Genomic DNA, 19,955 nt, shown 5'->3' on the forward strand with positions numbered 1-19,955 from the left:
GCTGAAGAGCTGAGCATTCATACAAGCTGTAGCAAATCAAGGCCTCTTCAGAAAGACTGTGAAGTGGCATTGAGTATAACCATTAACTGAGAATGAGGAAAAGGTGTTTTAATGTTCAAAATATAAATATTTCAAATTCAAATTGAGACTTGAAAGGGAAGCTTTTCTTTTTTTTCCTGTTTTTTTCTTTCTTTTTTTTTCTTTTTTTTCTTTTTCCCTTCTCTTGTTGTGCAGCATGCAGTAAAATTTCACTGTGGCTAAATTCTTGAGATTCTTTGACTCACAAAGCCTGAAAAGACACGTGAACTCTTTGCTGTAAGACGTGGTCCCTGTCTGTATGATAATACTGGAATGTCAGTCATGGGGTTACTTGGACAGACTTCCACTAATAAAGTGTGAAAGACACCACCACAAACATGTTTGTTATTAAAAACACATGGATTTAGCACCTGCTTACATGCCATTAGAAACCTTATGCCTGGGCATAACACTTGAGCGGTTGGCTCACGCTGTACGTGCCTCCCAGATCTCCCACCACCCTGGCTGCCATGTGTTTCCCCTAGCGCATCACCACACAAGTCCTTTGAGAAAGTCACACGATGCCTGAGGCCTCCTTGTTTTTAGCATAGGGTGAAGAGCCTCTCTTCTTGCTTGTATTGGCAAGGAGATGAGTGAAGTTTGAGATTTTGCACCTTTTCCTATGCTTTTTTTTTTTTTTTTAGATTAGATCTAAAATATTTCACATTTAGATTATAGATCCTGCAGGATTGGGATAGGAGTTTAAGTACAACAAAGAATGACTGTGTATATTCTCTTAATGTCATTATGAAGTAACTAAATATTATAATCCCAGTTTATGTGATGGAGAAATGGAGTCACAGACTTACAGTCTTTTGGACTTACAGTCCAAAACTGTAAAGTACTTGGTATGCTACAGGGTTAGAACATAGAAGCTTTCTTGGCCCTATGCCCCAACCACCATCAATAAATAAGGCTGCTTCTCATTAGAGCTTAAATATAACTTGAGCTTTTGATCTCATGCTGAGAAAAAAATCCTGCCCTTGCTTTAGAGATGTATATAGTAAGCTTGTGCTCCTTCATAACTGATTTATGTCAAGCATATTTATCACCCTATATTATGTAAGAACGAAGGCAGAATGTGAGATACTCTGTAATTTGCAATGACAGAAAGGGCATCCCGATCGCCAGTTTAGTCTTCATAGTTCTGGATTTGCTTTTGGTGGAAACCTCTTCATTTGAGCATGCACCAATATATGCTCTTCCAAGTGTGTCCTGTTTAAATATGAATTACATCCAGTTCTTCTGTTCTGTTAGAACAATGCTGTATTGAATGCTGTTCTTGCCAAATGCAATATTATGAAAGATTCTTACTCTCTCCTGAAGTTTCTTCAGTTTAACTGCAGCAGGCCGAATACTAGCTTTTCTGGCAGTTCCATGTGCTTTGTTACACTAAGACTTTGTGTTGTTGCATACTCAAGATGGCTTCAGGTGGCTTCAGTTAATATTAATACACACTTTCCTGTATATTTTGGGATACTGGTTTCAGCTGATTACTATGTGTTTCAGTCCTACTGAATTGTTCTTTTACTGTTCCTCACATTCATCCACGTTTACTTTCATCTGTGTTCGGGGCCAAGATTTAAAGGAGGCTATTGACTGGGTGACCACTATAAGCATCCTCTAAGTGTAATGTCTTAAGAAAGTCTTTGTTTAAATAATAATAAAAAAATAGTTTCTATTTTTTTTTTTTTCCCAAAAAACATGTGAATTCAGCAGAGGCAATGAAAGCTGGGGGAGTGTGTTTTCTTGTGTATGTCCCTGGAGCTACAGTGGTTTGCAACAGATGAGTTTGCACCTACCATATATTGATCTTGAAAGAGAATTCACAGGCTCGAGTGGTGAGCTTTGGCTTTCCACGTGCCTGATACTGGCAGAATAAAACAACACTAAATTTGGCTCATCTCTAGCAGTTTGCAGTAGCAAACACCAAAACCATTCAAAATGTAGAACAGTATTACTGTTTAACAGTATTATTAGTCTCTCGCAGGCTCATTATGTACCTTTTATGTACTGAGAAAAGAAGCAAGATGAGACACAACAGTTCCAGGAGGCTTGATGTCAGTTTTAATATGTTAGTAAATTATATGGTTGGGTCAAAATTCAGAACAGCATTTTTCAGCTATGGTTTCTAAGCTGTAAGTTTTCTGATCTCTCCCAGGATTTACCCCAACCTAATTGTGCAGCCTTTGTGATTTCTGATGCGAAACTGGAAGGGTTAATCATTCCTTCATAAGTACCTGAGATTTTGGCAGAAAATAGTTTTCTTGTCTTTTTCAGAATGTCATTTTGATTTTCATATTGATTTTTTTAAGTACAAAGAACTTTAGGATCTCATGTTTGATATAGATGATGTTTGATATAGATGTTTGTACTTAGTGTGACTATAACTCCCAGGCCTAGTCCATTATCTTAATGGACATGTAAAAACTAATACATATAAATGATCAGGCTTAAAAAAAATATTTTGCAGTGTTTCAATACGCTTACTCCTATGGCCGTGTATATGATCGTCTTCTGTGACTTTATGTAGGATTCGGTAAATGCACTTGGTTTTGATTTCCTCTTTAGTTTTTTGGTAGTGTTGCAACTCTCCACTACTATTCGCTGTAGCATCTCCGAATTAATGTTGAAAAGATACTAGAAAATACTTTTTATATATCTAAATGATGTAATGCTCAGGGTTTGCTGATGTTCCTCTATTTCAGCCTGCAGATACTTAGCGCTTCCAGTAGAGGTCAGAATGATATTGCCGGATATTTTATAAGCGTGCTGACCTGAATAGGAACCTTCCAACACTTTCCTTATTCTCACAGACAAAACGTTTGGGTGGGTTTTGTTTGTTTTACTTTTTAATATGCAGATAAAGCGTGGTATAATTATTTTTGTTTCCACGGGATTTTGTAAGCAACTTTGTAAAGTTTGATGAAAAACGTGTCGAGTTTCTTGAGAAACTGTGAAGGTTGGGAATAGAGGAAAAGCAGTGGGAAGGAGATGACCCTGAAGAATTAACGCTGCCGTTGAGGTAAAGGTCTGTTACACTGCATATGTTAGTACTAGGGGGCCTGGGAAAAGGGTTTAGATCTGTTTCTGCTTATTTATACGGAGCATGTATATATAAGTTCATACATGTATATAGACATATATATATGCATATCACACCTACACAGACAGACATAGATATACATATGCATGCATTTATATTTTTATCCAGGGCTGTGCTACACATATGCAGCTGCAATACATAAGCAGCCTTTGCTTTGGCTGCTCATTTCTGCTTTGTCATTGTAGCTGCTGTGTCTCGACTTAGGTAAAAGAACAGATCTGGCTGAAAAAATATCCCTATACAACTGGGGAAAAAAAGGGGGGGATTTATTTATTTATTTGTTTGTTTCAGATACATCAATTACTTCTGTGACTGGGGTAGATTTTGTAGCAGATTCTATAATGCAGTACCACAAAGTACAGGTAGCCTCATGTGCTGATGCTCTCAGCTAACATTGGATTTGCTAGTGCACGTACACAGGCAGATCACAGAATACCTCACATGAGTTATTTTGCACAGTCTACTGATGGTGGACACTGGAGTGTATGTTTCTCTTTTCAAGCTTACTTTCCATTAAGATCTAAAACATACACGTGTGCACACATGCTGTACAAAAGCAGCGATCCATGGTGTATTGCATGCCTTCTCGCGATTACAAAATTCTGGCATTCACTTTTCGTGTTCTTACTGGCACACCATTTATTGGCATATCAGCAATTTATATGTACACACAGACACAGCTCTTTTGCAGCAATGCGTGTTGTTCTTCTCTGGATGCTTGCATGACTCAACTCTTGCAACCAAGCTTTCAGTGGGCATCAGCTCCTGGCACACTCATGAATCACATTCGGAGACACTTCAGCATCTGTGTTCAGAAACAGCCATAGCAATCTGTTGTTTACTGCCCCTTAGACTAGCTATGAAATAACCTACTCTGCTTTCTGTAGGAACAATCTACAAAATCCATGTAAAATTCAGGCCCCACAATGCAACTTGGTTAACTGAAAGGAGGAGGTGATGTTCACCATCTCTGAGCATACAAAATGCTGTGGAGGAAGATAAATAACCAAAGATGAAGTGTAATAAGATGAAAATGAAATAAAATCAGCTTTTTCTGATGTCTGTTCTAAATTATATTGACAATAAAGTTTTTTTCAGACCACGGCGTACTTTCCAAGGGGAAGTGGTAAAAGTTCATATTGCCAGTGACATTAATAACTAGACTGGAAAAAACACTTTGAATGGTTATGGGGAATGAATCAAAAAGTTCAGTGAGACATATGAGGCAGCTCAGTTGGTCTTTTTGATCTATTTATTGTGACAAAGTAAAATTAAATATCATGCTTTCTCTCAGCTGTTTTAGGAATTATTTTATATTCACATAAATGTTTCCTCTGGAGGCAAAAATACTGTGAAATCAAGCAGTTCTGGACTGAGACGGCTGCAAAAGAAATAAAGCAATACTCTCACATTATATGCTCCATAATTTATTACAGTAGACAAGGGTAGTTTATAAATGACAATGTCAACTTGCATTTTAGGAGGTTAAGTTTTCTTAAGAAAAAGGGTGTTTCTTTCTTGTAGTGACTTATCATTTAAGAAGTCCGTGTAACTTAGGCCGTGACTATATATCTGCTTTCGCAGAATTCTTCAGAGAAGTTCAGCAATGCACTAAGCATGAGGTACAACTACCGGGTAGAGAAAGGCAGTATTTCTCTCAAACTCAGGGAAGTTCAGCCCATTAAGATCAAGCACCTTTAGAGCTAGGAGTTTTCTGGGTGCTTGAAATTCAGGTTCATCTTCACTGATAAACCATAAAAATGTAATCTGTGCCAGGTGTATGTGGCAGGAGGTGTTCTTTGTTTGTGTTAGTTCACTGCATTTTTAAGAGAAGGAGAATGTATAATTAGTATGCATTGCCCTTCAAACTTCAGTTACTTGGCCTTTATAAACAATTCTACCTGAAACCTTTGGTGTTTTCAGCCAGTCCCTTTTCAGTTCTTGTCCCTCTCTCCCTGGCATTTACTGCATACAAAGCTCTCAGGGGCTCTGTCAGCTTTCAGTCTGTTGAGTTTAAGCAAGCTGTGCTTCTGCAGAGGCCCCCCCAGAAGACCCAAATCCCGTTTCACCTGGTAGACCTTTTCCATTTCCATCTCTGCTTTAACTCATCTTTCTTGTAAATGGCAGACTGAAGTCACACTTAAACTTCTGGATGATCTTGTGCAATGGCACTCAGCCCGTCTTTCCCCAGACCTAGCTGGTTCTGAGCAAACAACACTGACGTTTATCAATGCTGTCTCAACCCAGGTACCGATACACAAGCCGTGCTCACAGTTATTTTCCTGAGTAGCTGCATTCTGCTGTGCTAGAGTAAATAGCCTTTTGCAAAACTGTCCTGTAAAACTTTCACCTGTAAAACCTGCAAAACCATCACCCAGGTTTCACCAACTGAATAGTTTGGTATACTACTCTAGCTTAAACACTGTCCATTCTAAATGATAACATATTTATGCTTCCGTGCAGCAACCAGCAGACCAGTGAGCAGGAATATCCATTTCAGCTTTGCCAACTTTTAATCTTGTTCGACGAATTTTCCTCTCTTCTTGAGTGTTATTATGTCTATTAAATTTTCTTTGTCAAAAACACTGAGAAAAATTGTAGGCTTTATTTCTTTGTGGGCTTTTTTTTTTTTTTTCGGTCCTTTTATGCCAGTACTTAGAAGACATCTAACTGTAGCTCATTGTTTAGAATGTATAAAAAGGGGAAGGTCAAAGTATTTGTCTTCCCTCCTAGTACAAGCATGATGTTAACATTAGCAGAGAGGATATTAAAGAAAAACAAAGCCAAAACACAAAAATATTTGTAAAAGACTGCTACTTCATTCTGAAAAACAAACCAACAACAACAACAACAACAACAAAAAAAAACAACACATTTCCACATTTGAAATACCTAGTTACCTGGTTTCCAGGGCAATGTTTCAGCAATGTGCTGTCCTGAGGAAAAGGCCTACTATTAGCTGTAGTTATTGCAGATATTGCAGCGTAGTAACTCAGCACTGTTTGGCTTCCAATTTAAATGAAAAAATATTATTTATATTTGTTATTGTTGTATTTGTAACTTTTCCCCCAAGCTTACTTTACTTTTTCTGATTTCTTTTCAGAGAGGTAAGAAACTTTACATTTTTATTAGTAGTAGTTTATTGTTTGAAATTTAAATTTAAAATGGCACACAGTTATGTTCTTCTCTATATCCAGGTATCTCATCCGTAATTTAGAACATGAACTTTGATATCCACAAAGTGCTCACCCTTTTGACCTCTGGTATCCAAATAGTGTGCCTTGAAATACTTCTTAAGACATTTTTTTTCTGTTTCTGAAGTAATATAGCAAATACACGAAGTAGTTGTCTCTCCTTATGTGCAGCATGTTTACACATTTAATTCATCAGAATCATTTAATACATCAAATGTTTCATAACCAAAAAGTTATATGTAAATGCCATCATTTCGACAGCAAGAATATAGCACTGTTGAAACAGCTTCTCTGTTTTCTGTAATGTAAGCTGTGTGTCCCAAATTTTGAATGTTTATCGGAGTAGGTTGTTGTGGGAAATCTTATGAGTATAAAAAAAGATTAAATTCTGTTGTGTTTAAATCAGTGTTGAGCTCTGTCCTATTGTATTTACTGTTGCGCCTTTCCATATGCTCCTTATTTATGTGCACCTGCCTTCCAATTAAATCCTCATTACCATGCACATCTGCAGAAGCTTTACTTATTTTTATCCTACTCGAAGAATTATATGTTTTACACCATATACATTTCTAGCTTACTTTTCATCTGAACTTCCCAAAGAAGCAGAGAGATGAAAAATGCAGAAGTGAAAAACAAAAAACAAAACAAAACAAAAAACCTTTGGAGCTCAAATGTCTTTCTAGATTTTTCTCTGTCTTCTGTTTTATTTGTATTCATTTCTCATTTGTTTGTATTCACTGCAAATGTTAGTGTGTATGAGAATTTTCATTATACAGTTTGGGACTACCTGACTGTTCTCTGGAATAGTTGGTTTTCTTCCCAGAAAGCTCTTATTTAGCTATCAGAAACTCTTCAACGGTCTCAAGACTGTGGGACTGATTACAATGGGAAGCAAGCTATCCACTTCACTGCCATGCTCAAGGAAAATAAATTTACCTCTACTGCCATTAACACCTTAAATAAATCATGTGCTGTACATATGTTGTGTGCATGTTCAAGTGAACTTGCATTAAACATCTGACTGTGTAAGAAGATATAACGAATGCCCCCTGGTATAATGATTGGTCTTTGTTCACTATTAGAAGCTCAGAACTAATGCCTAGAATACAGAAGCTGAATTACTTGTTACTCCTAAGGAAAAAAAAAAGAAATATAACCATTACTTCAGGTCACCACTGAGGTCACTGACAACACAGCATGGGGGATTCAAGTATAGCAGCATGACTGCAACTAGCTCATGGCTGTGAAAGAGATCTTTAGTCCCCAGTGCTGCTATATGCTTAAATTAGAAGAAGCAAGCAAAAAAAAAAAAAAAAAATTAAATTCAAAAATAATGTTTTTCTTGTTATATAGTGTTCCATGAAGACGTCTGTGAAATTAGTAAAATCAAGGGTGAGTGGGTTGGTGGGGAGACCACTCTACAATTCACACACTGCTTTCTTTAATAATTAGATATGGTCCTGTTGTCAAACTGTAGTCCAGCTTTTATCATTCTTGGCAGACAGAGCAGAACAACACTCTGGCACTTGACCTGCCCATAAAAACTTGAACAGGAAATAGCAATAAATAATCCACTCAAAAGGCCCTTGAGAAAAGTGTTACACTTGGTTCCTTATAGGAATTGCATGCTACTCCGGGGGAAAGTATGGGGCTTTTCAAAACATGAGCTTTGTATTGTTAGTATTTTTTTTCCTATTGCAATTAAATGTCTCAATGGTAGTTTGAAAGATAAATGTTTTGTATGTAACAGAGCAGAGAAAGGGTGCAGAATTGTTTCCAGTTTTATTCCACTTAATCAACATAGAAATCAACTTATAGTATGCACGTACAAAACCAGTGTCTCCAACCAACCAACTCGCAAGTCCTCATGTGTCTTCAGAATTGGTCCCAGATTCCTTCAAGTGAGTGGCCTGGTTCTTCCTGGTCTGTTCTACACGAAAACCTTGATCCTTCTGCAATGAAATTAGAGTTTTACCCCAAGTCCTTTAGGTCCATTGGAACATGTCTGCTAGCTTGGTAACTGGACATTGAAGCAGGCATCAGGTGAGAACCCTGCTCTAGTTAGTCAAATAGTAAACGAGAAGTAGAAAAACACTTCCATTATTTTTTGAGTCTGACAGAATAGATTTTAATTGTTTTCATTTTTTGCAACATATTTATAGGCTCACGCAATCCGAACAGTTTCATAGACATTTGCTTTAGTTGCTTGGTTTTCTCATGAATTACAGAATTCTGAGCATAATTTGTAGTGGATTTAGCCACATGGTGGACTAAATTGTCTTCTCATGTGTGTACGATAATTTAATCTCTCATTTGTTTTAGTGCCCTGAGTGAATCTCTACTAGTCTGTGAGAAAAAGGAAACTCTTTAATACTTATGCAAGAATAGATTAAGAGAAAAATACTTATAGACAAATATCACTTTTAGTAAATTAAAATAATTAGCAATTAAATGCTGTGTTTTTTATTTTCACTCATACAGTCTTTGTTTCTAGCTCTGTTAGCTTCTAACTACATTAAGAAATTTTCTTCCTTTTTTTTTTTTTTTAAATAGGTTTATTTTCAGTGAGATTAAATTTGTCATATTTTTTCTAGTTTTTAGAAGCCAAACTCCTAGAATTTGGCTCATTACGCAAGTTGGTTTTAACTTGTTCACTTGTCTTGCTGAAGTTGAATGTATTTAAGTATCAGGGCAGTGGTTGATGAAAACCTGAAATTCTATGAAAGATTTTCCAACTTCAAGGGAATGTTGTTTTTCAGAAATAAACAGCAGGCTACATGAAGAACAGATTGATGATCTTAATTAATCTTAAAACTGATCTGAGTTCAAAAGTTACAGAATCAAACACCTAAGTTACTCCAACATGAATCTTGCCTCAGAGAGGCATAGAAAAGAATACCTCCGTTTGGTTGTACTTTTTTCCCATTTATTTCTGCATGTTAGCCTTCTGGAAAGCACTTAGAATATTAATGCAGAAATGTGTTTGGGAACAGTTTAGTAGCATAGCAGCTAAAAATATCTGGGCCAGTTGATGCATTTCTTCAATGTTATGATTTCCTGTATGACACATATTAAAGGTATATTGAAGACAAAGAGGTCTGTCCACACTCAGATGAACCATCTGAGGTCTTCAATTTGCAATGTCAGTCTTCTGACCTGCCCTTGCAGACCAGACAAAACCAAATACTAATTGCCACTTGCTTGAATTTGCAGTAACCTGTGTTGCAGGAGTGCAAGAAAGTGGTGTTGACTGAACATAAGGTGGCCACGTGCATCCCTCAGTGGGCAACCTCATCCCAGCCGTATGCCTGCTGAGGGCTAGAGGCAGTGCTGTCTCAGTATGCTGGAATATTGCATTTATGTGCTTTACTGCTCACTCTTTCTTCTTCTCCTAAGCAGAATCTTGTGTACAGCTTCAATGCCTTGAAATTTTGGTAATTTGTATAGTATGCAACCAGACTGGAATGCATGAATGATTTGGTAGCAAGGACAGGTGAAAACATTGAATGCTGACTGGTAAATGATTGTTAGGCTCTTAACATTTTCTATTTAATTATCAAAATTTTCTATTAAATGTTCAAAAGGGTTAAACTAGTATTGTGTGTCTTTTGTGAAGATCCATCCTTGATGTATATCCAATTAATTTTATTGAGAGGTTTATACTTATACCAAGTATTTATTTTTCTACAAGGAATTCATAGGTTGGTGGAAATCTCATTTATTTATTTACAAATTTTCTTGCTTATTGACTATGCAAAAGTTTCCACTAATGAGAATTCTTCCCCATTGTGAATCATTAATACATTAAGTACACTTCAAATTCCTCCAGTAATGATACAATGAGAATTGCTTAGCTGATTTAAATGACACAGATGTAGTACTAATTACACATTTTAAATTGGCAACAAACACAATTAATTTCCTGATTATCTAAAACAAAAGTAAACTTTTTTATTATAGTAATTTACTATAATTTATCACACATCCATTTTCTGTGTATAATATTTATGCATTTGACAAACCTACAAAGAGATATGTAATTAGACCTGTTTCATCCATCACTGGCTGCCTTTTAACCAGAGGTCTTACGTGAACAGCTTACAAAGACACTATCAGATTAAACAAATCATAATGGTGGCATCTTTTAAATCAACAAATGGATTTATTTATTTATTTATTTTTGCTAGTAATTTCTGTGGATTATTAAAATTGAACGATTTTAATTTAACTTGCATTATTTGAAGCTACTTTACTGGGCTGTTTTTTGTCTGGTGGTTTGATTTGCTATAGTTTACCAGATCTGTTGAAAAAAATTGAAACCAAACAAAATGTATTTGTTGACATAACAAAAAAATAATATATATATATATATATAGCCACCGTGGGCCAGGGATGTAAAATGTGTCAGAACCTGTAATATCCTAATATCCTCTAATCTGTTCTTTCCTTGTGCTTGATACCTTTCATTCTAGTTAAAAACGAACAAACAAAAAACCCAACAACTCGGTTTTTGTTTTCTATTAAATGCTTCTAAGTCAGAAGATTGCCCTCTCACATTTTCTAGGTCTATGCATGGTGGGTGCAGGCTATGCAATCTGAATTTAAAAATTAAAAATCCTACTACTCTTTTTTTTCTTCTTCTTTTTCTTTTTTTTTTCCCAGACCAGAAATTATTATTATTTCCAGGAAATAGTGATGTATTTAACTGGAAAATGACATCTAATAAATGGTGTCCAGAATTTATTTTCTTCAGATGCTGTCAATAGCAATGCCAGTGACACTGTGCACCAGAAAGGCAGAGCACTCATCCTACATCAGCAAAGGTACATTTGAAGGAGATTCACCTCCATTCCCTCTCTAGAATGTTAATTTACCCCTTATCATCTATCCCTACCTAAAAGGACAACCACGTGTTAAGAACTGCTCTTCCATCTATGTATGTGGCCCCAACCCCCCAAATGCTCTTTAAAAACAAAGCAACAAACAAACAAACAAAACACATAAACCTGTATTAGATTTCTGGCAATTAATTTCCTACTTACTGAGGAAAAGTATTTATTTCTGTTTTAGAAAATTTAGCTATAGCATTAGTAACAAACATTTCCACAATGTTTTCTCTGTATTTTGCTTCCTTATTTTTTTCAGGAGGAAAAGCAGGTAGTGGTGAGTGTGTACCTGTACACATGCAGTTATTTGGGAAAAAATAATATTTCCTTTTAAAAGTAGAAAATAGTGATTGCATTATGTAATAAAATTTCACTGTATTGTACCTTTAAAAAGAAATATGCAGCTGCTCTTGAACTATTAAACTATATGTGTCACCGTTTTATCCTGTTACCAAAAAGATCTCTTATGTCACTTGGCAGAATGACAGATTTTTTTCCAAGGCCATTGTATAATTGTGTTTTGTTAGCTGTTTTTGTTTTATAAATACTGTACTAAAGGGATCTCTGAAGATCAAGATTTTTGATGCAGTATTTTTCTTTGCTGTTCTTTTGATGTTGACTTTCCCCCACTCCCACCGCAGCAACACACGCACTATTTTGTTCTCAAAAATTACCAATTCTATGTCAGGAAAAAAGCGTTTATTTTTCATGTCAGAGTTTTTGCAAACAGGCTGACCCTGTTCCAGCAGATTCCTTGCTGAAACTCTTCTAAAACGATTTTCCCGGGAAAACTAGGTTTGTGAAAATTTTCTGTATTTGAAAATCTGCAGAGAGACTCCAGTACTATCATTCTTCATGTATTTAACTACTTGAGCTTGCAATACCAGCACTGGTATACGTTTGCTTTCCTTCATTGACTCCTTTCTGCCAATTTCCCCCTTTAGCAAAAGCCGCATCACAAGGTTCTCTCTCTCTTTTTCTGTACATTTGGAATGAGTAATCTACAGTTCTCCAGTAATATTTAATCTAAATCCCTATTATTGAAAAATAATTGAATATTTTTTACCCTATCTTTTGGTAGTCACGGAGAGAAATTATTCATTGTCTGCTTTATAACAAGTTCTACATATTGGAAGTCTGGTTTTAAGCCCTTCCTCCTGCTTAATCCTCTCTTCTTTTTACTAAACAAATGCAGTTCCCTTAACCTTTCTTCCCAGATCATGTTTGTGAAACATCTCGTCAGTCTTAAAGTTTCCCTCAGGGTTATCTGCAATTTATCTGCCTTTCTCTAGGAGAAATGACCCAACTGGATAGAGTATTCCAGCTGAGTCTCCTCATTGCCGGGAGAGTGGAAAACTTACCTCCCATGTCTTTTGCATGACACTTTTAAAAATACTTTTCAGATTGACATTTACCAGTTTTGCAACAGCAGTACATTTTTGGCTTCTATTCAGTTTGAGCTATTATAACACATCAACTCTGCTTCAACTAATGCTGCTTAGCCAGGTAGATCCCATTTTATACTGTGTTTTCTTTTGACTGTTTAAAAGTGAAATACTTTGATCTTTTCCTTTGCTGAACTGAATCCTGTTGCTATTATAACACTGCTTCTATTTCTGAAATAAATATGAAATCTAATCTTGCACTTGAGGGTGCCTGCAAAGCCTCCCAGCTCAGTGATAGCTATCAATGTTATAACATTTGCTATCCAAGTTATTAATGAAAATATTTCAATCTTGCCATTTTTTTTTTTTGCTAAAACCTTGCATGATATAACCCTCCGATTTGAGAGTGAACCTATTCTTTGGGAACAGTTCTTGAAATTGTGAGTGAAGATATAACTTGATATACAAAAATTCCTCAAAATTACACGTATATAATATTCTAAGCTATTTTTTTAAAAAAGAGGTGTACATGAGCAGTGGAGAAGAGGGCTTGGCTTCTACACATTGGTTGAGGTGCAAGCCTCAGAAGGGGGAGATGACTCCTGCTCTGGCAGTACCTGAGCATGCTTAGCTGGAGTAAACTTCTGCAGGGTAGAGCAGGCAAGCAGCTTACAGCTGGAATGAGAGGAAGTTCTCTTCAGAGCTCAGGAAACAAGCATGTTACAGTGCCTTGGGCATTTAACGTAGCAAGTCACTGTGCACTGTGTCAGCCTCAGCAACGGAGACCATGTTCACCAGTCTTGCTTTGCAATGCAGCAACTTTCTGTGGTTCCATGGGTTGTGAAGAATTTCTGCCTAGTCTTCTCTGGGTCTCTAAAATAAGTCTCTGAGGCATAGCAGTGTATTTGTTTCTTGGTCTCTAATTCATGCTGTAGATGGACTTCACTCCAAAATTTGGTTCCTTTGGAGTGACCAGCATGGGCTGTGGCTGTTCTGTGCATGCAGAAGTCTCATCTTTTTCTATACAAGATGGACCTGGGAAAGATGACAGACAAAGATACCCTACAAAAATTGTTTCTGTTGTTCACTGCTGTGGAGGATATATGAGTTTGCCATGAGTGGATTGCCAGCTGCATAAACTTTTGGGACAGACTTTTGGTGGGCTGAAGCCGTCTGTCCTGCCTATTTCTAATAGTTTGGTTGTTATACACCAAGATGAGCAGTAGTGAGTTTTAGAAATAAGTTATTTTTTCAAGTTCAGTTTTGAGATATTTTTTTTTTGGTTAAATTGACTCTGTATGTAGTCTTCTATTGAGAGAGTCTGAAACATAGATCAGCACCAGAGCCTAGTGTGGGATATACAATAGTGAGGAGTTACAGGGAATCACTTCCACAAGGTTACTCTGGGCTGAATGCATGCTCTGCATTGTGTCGACTTTGTCAGTCAGAATCATTTTCTGTTATTGAGTTAGTGTTTGAAGTTTAAGATATTTTTTAGGCATTGATGGTAAATGAGAAGATGAAGTTATATTCAAATTATATTCTGCAAAACACTTGCAACTGTCCTGGGGTCTTCAAGTTTAGGATATTGGTTTTAAAACACTAAATCCAAAATTATTGACTGGGTGAGTATTTATATTCTCTTAAATGAACTATGATTAAAAAAAAAAAAAGAGTATGTGTTCAGTACATTTGAAAAATAAATAATCAAAATTATCTAAACACAGGAAATTTATGATTCTGGCTCAGCTGTCAAACCCTCTGTCATCTGGGTTCACAACCTGATAGATTTTATAGCTTGGCCGACTAACTGATTTAATGACACGGCCTTTTTGAATTGCCAGCTGAAAAACTAATTTTGGCAGGAGGAGTGGCCAGATGTATTCCTCACTGTCTTCAGTCTGAACTAGGTTAGTAGGGACTATAAATAGCTTCATAAATATTTTACTATGCCTACATTTTGGTCTTGACATAAAGTATTGGAGAATAGATTGTTCAGCTTCATCATGATATACACTGAACAAGGTGAATAAAAAAATTCCTTACTTTACATCACAAGCCATTTTTTCATATTTCTGTAACCTTTTCCTTTTAGACTGACCAAAACTTGGTAATGTCATCGTCTCTCTCTTCTTCATGTAGATGCTGGGGCTGAAACTGTGGCCACAGAAAGTTGTTATTGTGTTCAGCTAAGAAAAAACTTTTATAAAGAGGGATTTTCTTGTCCATGTGGCTTTAACTTACGAAGTAGATGAAATACAGAAGTAGTATTGTTCAAACAAAAGGGGAATATTTTGCATTTGTTGCTTTTAATCTGCTGTTCTGATCAGGAACCTCTGTCCCAAATTTAAATGTTAGCTTTCAACTGGAGATAGATGTGTCTATGTTCTTCATCCAAGTGCCTCCACCTATCTTTATTGAAGTTAATTTATTTATTGAACTTTGACAGGTTATTATCCAAATTCATTCAAACTGTGCCATTTAACTTTATCTCAAAGGATGTTCACTAGCAATTTATGGAAAAGAGTGCAATATATAAAACAAATGGTAATCAACAATCATTTGTGTCTTATGTCCACAGGACAGAAGAATCACAGCTTAGCTTTTGAATTTAAGTTAAATTGAGCCAGTGTCTTTTTTTCACCAACATTTAAGGAGAACAAAACCAAAATCAATCAATCGAAAAAACAAACAGAAAAACACAAAAACAAATAATTCTCCTTGCTAGTCTAAATGTTGAGCTGGGAAAACTCTAACTGGAAATCTATTTCCTTTTTATTTTCTTATTTTTTTCAAAGAAAGGTAGCTTCCTCATGTTGGATTTGTTCTAAGGAAATCTAAGACGGATTTTAATGCATGTAATGTATGAGATAGATTTCCTCATCTAAGTTGTGACTACAACAAACCTTAGCCCTGCTCATTCCAGTCACAGCTAATCAGCAAACCTTTATGTTCATTTTGAAATTGTATTTTAGTAAAGAGAGCTTAAGGATATTCTAAGTATATGGCATATGGGAAAGTCCTTTGCTCATTTACCAAATCTAGTCTATCGTTTCTAACTTGCAGCTACCTGTCCTTTTTCTTACTTAGAGAAAAGATGGTATCCATGGCAGGTGCAGTCCACAAAATCTGATTTTATTTCACTCAAGTAATCATTTTGCTGTCCTATGTCCATAATCAGATGGATTAGTGCTCCTTGGCTTTGCTTTTCAAATTTGATAGAAAGCAAAGTTGTCTTGTTAAACAGATTCCTTGCCTGCTCTGTAACTCTTAGAGAAAGCCAAATAAATAAATAAATAAATAAATAAACCAAACCAACAAACAATTCCTTTTACTTTCCCTCCACACAGCCTGCACTGACACACATTTAGAGGTGTGACTCTGGGACAAAAGTTATCCTACTTTATAACCTATTTGATTATATTTGCTATGTGTTAAGAACACCTTCTCCTGTTCCAGTAAAACATATTGAGCAAGAGAGGGAGAGAAAGCATTTTGAGTCGTGTTCTTCGAAGAAACTTGCATAGAATCTGTATATTGGCATCCTCAATAGTTTTTTATTTGAGTCTTGGTAAAGTTTTACTTTTTACAGATAATTTAGTTTCAAACTAGGAACACCTAATATCAAGGGGCCTCAAACTCATACAGCTAAGTTGTAAACTTATTTAATTTATATTTCTGTGTGCATATGGTGGTTTTTTTTTTTTGGAACAAAGTGATCAGGATTTCAAATTAAGGAAACTCAAACTACGAAAGCTTCTCATGGGTCTATAAGGTTTTCTTTTTTAAAGACTACCTTTTATTACTTAGACCTATTTTTCTTTATACTCGCTATGTTTCTTAATACTATGCCACTGAAAGAGGCTGACGTGTTTGAACATATTTGAATAATCATGTTTAATTACATGATTATTTTATATGCATATGTTTAATTAATTGTTGCTTCATTGAAAAAAGAGTATTATCCTTTTACAGATAATCACTTAACTAAAATAAGTTGGTTAAAGCTTACTGTTGAAGAGCCTTGTTTTTCCTATTTAACTACTCTACTACACCTCAAAAAATAAGCAAAGAAATAAACAAAAACAGTGCAAAGAAAGAAGACAGACACAGGTACAGTACTTGCTGCCTTCTGTTTTGCTACAGGGGCAATCACTCAAAGACCAACAGCAGATATTTGCTGGAGGTCATACGGATATTTTTGCCACCATGTTGTACCGGAAATAGGGATGAAGGAGATGCTGTGATAGTCCAGGAGATTTTTATCTGACTGTTTACATGGTAAACATGTTTTTAAATTGTTTAGATACATGCACACAGGACAGACAAATCTCCTAAAAATACCTCTGAATAGTGCTTGTTTGTTCGAACCAATGTCTCTTCCTAGGTTTATACTTCTCTGTGGTGGACTCATGCTGTTGCTGGTTGAGAGGGGGTTAAAAGATTTTTGCAGATGTCTTGTCTCAAACCTATATTCTGTCAAACAATAGCTGAAATTTCTTTGCTGTTCTCTGTGGTTAAAAGGAGACAAAAGACTCTAATTGAGGAAGCTAAACTTCATCTTCACAATGTCAGAGCTCATACTATACTAATCCTCGTACTTGTTTCCGAAATATGTGCCAAGTATATGGATAATAGAACTAAAACAACAGATCTAGACATTAATTTTTTCCCCCCAGAATATAAGTAGACTACAAACTATATTTTGTAGACAATGGATTAATATATTTTATTGTATATATGTTAATCTATGTAGTGTTATCTCAAAGATAAATTCCCCAACTATTAAGAAATAAATTAGTGTTTGTCTTACAACCATGGCGACTGTTGGACAAAGGAATAGGAAACACCTTTTCCATGAATCAGACTGATGATCAGCAGAGGTTTGTTACAAATACAAATTCAATTAGTATGTTAAGAAAACTTTTCCATCAACAACGGCTAAGTATTCCAAACTTACTAAAAATGCTAGCAAAGAGATAATTCCTAGCTCTTATGAAGTGTAGATACTCAAAATACAGTAATGTCATGTATCTTTTGCTACTGCTTTATGATCAGAATTGTACCAGAACATGTTCAGAGGAAAAGGAAGTTGGGGGGGAATCTTCCTCTATATTTTTTTATGGTATTATCATTTGTAAATAAGATACGGAACTGTAATTAACACTTAGAAAAGGAAAAAAGAGAGGGTGTTCTTATTCTTTCTGAAGAGGTTTTCAGCATGTTATTGTACCAGCATGTTCTAGTGAAGCATGAATTGGTGTAATTTAGGCTTTTAATTAATTGCTAGTAACAGATGTAGTTCACATCTCTGGCACAAAGCAGTCAGCTTAATTTTGTAGAATAAATTATTACCATTTCAGTGCTGAGGTGAGAAAAATCTGAGTAGTTAGATATCCACTGACCATAGCCCAGTTGTCCTAAAACAAAGTTGATTATGTAGCTTAGTATGCTAAATGTTTACCCAGTTTTAGAAGTTCACACCCTCTAGTGGTTTTGACTTCAGAGCGGCTTTTGACATACTCGTTTGCTGTACTGCCTGCCCATCCCAGCATGATATGTAAGACTGTGTAAACAATGTAGGTACTTTCTTGTTGGTAGTTGGAGAGAAAGAGTATGAATAGGGTGGATGCTCTTTTAGAAATACACTGTTGGATGGCATCCTTATGAAGGGGAAGTTACAGGCAGGATCTTTTAGTTTTAAAACTATTCTACCTGTTGAACTATGCTTCCTGGTTACAAAAATTAAATAAATTGATATTTATTCAGTAGCCTTATTACAGAATCTATGATTTCAAAGTAAGTAATAACAAAGAGAATGAAGAAATTATTCAGGAACTCTTCATAGAAAAACACCAGTATCTGAGGAGTACAAAAGACCATTTTCATATATTCTGTTCAGAAAACATTTTAAGAAAGTAAGAAAAAAAAAAAAGTAGTGTATAAAAGAAATAAGAAAAAGCAATATATGAAAAACATGACAGCAATGTAAGTATCAACTAGTGCCAGGCTACCCACATCCAGACTACATTTTTATTATTATTATTATTATTTAATTATTTTTTTTTAATATAGAGGATTTGCTGAAATTAACTTGTCCATTTGGAATCTATTTTGGATACAAACCAGAACATTTTCAGAACATGGATGTGATTTGTTGGGTTATGGAAAAGCAACTCTCTTAAGCTTTTTCCAACACAGAATGAGTGATAGACATAAAAAGGAGGGGAAACTGTGGGAAAAATTAGTCTAGGTTCATGGGTGTAAGTTTTGTGTTGAGTCCTAATAAGCAAGCATAAAGCTTAAACAGTAATGTTCCAGCATTCTGGGATTCAGAGCCTTCTAGGCCTCCTAAAATGACAACCCAACTGGAAAATGGTGATATCACGGGGACTGATATTATTTAGAGATGAGGTTGGAGTATTTTTTATTTACTTTTTCCAATTCATCTTTATTGCTTTAAAACAATAACAAACACAAAAAAGCAATTTTCTGAGGCATGTGTAGCTTTCCACCTGCAGACAAACATAATTTGTCCTTCTCTAATTCTTTCTGCAGCCCTACTCACAGACAGATCCTCTCTCTTTGTATAAACCTTTGCTGATGGTGTTGGTTTCTTTATAACACACTATACAGGACTATTTTATATTATTTCATCAGGCAAATTTGACCTGCATTCAGAATTATGCCACGGTCTATAAACTGATCTAGAAGCAGTGATATAAACATCAGTTTTGATGCCCTTAATCGAAAGTAAGTCCAGCTTACATAGTTCGTAGTTTAACCTTCTCCATTCCATTTTCAGGGATTTGATTCCACCCCCTTCCTATTACTGATTTTTTTTTTTTTTGTATCGTGGCAATATCCAGAGGCCAAGGTCTTGTGTACAAGGTCCTGTACAAACACATAGTTGATTGCTAAACTCCCAGGAGCAGGAGCTGTCTTTGTCTGAAGAGTATGTTACGGATGGATGAGGAGAGTGAGGTCCACAAGGACAGAGCAAGCTGTACATTTCCTTTGCCTAAGAATTTCAATATTCTCTCATTCTCACTCCATTCAGCCTTCTTTTGTGACATCTTCTCCTTTTCACTTTTAGGTCCTCTCTTGCTGTACCCTGTTGCACCTCATGACCAAGAGCTCCATCAGCACAGTGCCAGCGAGCTATACTGCCTTCCTTTTCTTGTTGAGACTTGCCCTCCTGGCTGGGTGCCTCTCTTCCTATCAGACATAAACCTTTTTCTCATTTTTGGCTCTGTCCTGAGAATTTGATTACCATATATGCACTTATTTTCATGCATTTACGGCT

At 35.9% G+C, this 19,955-nt stretch overlaps 1 protein-coding gene across 2 annotated transcripts in view; it reads left to right on the plus strand.

The window, feature by feature from the left end:
* The window catches only part of LOC310892820 (uncharacterized protein), a 460,614-nt gene that overhangs the window by 30,862 nt on the left and 409,797 nt on the right, over positions 1–19,955 (plus strand). The window contains exon 1 of one of the 2 annotated variants that reach the window (XR_014578472.1): positions 1,424–3,103. The exons of the other annotated variant lie outside the window; for it this stretch is intronic. The gene's annotated coding sequence lies outside the window, so the exon portion shown is untranslated. Of the gene's footprint in view, positions 1–1,423; positions 3,104–19,955 lie in introns of those variants that run through there. 2 annotated transcript variants of the gene reach the window in all.

The sequence above is a fragment of the Anser anser genome, assembly GCF_964211835.1.
Source record: "Anser anser genome assembly, chromosome: 1".
In the NCBI taxonomy this organism is placed as follows: Eukaryota; Metazoa; Chordata; class Aves; order Anseriformes; family Anatidae; genus Anser; species Anser anser.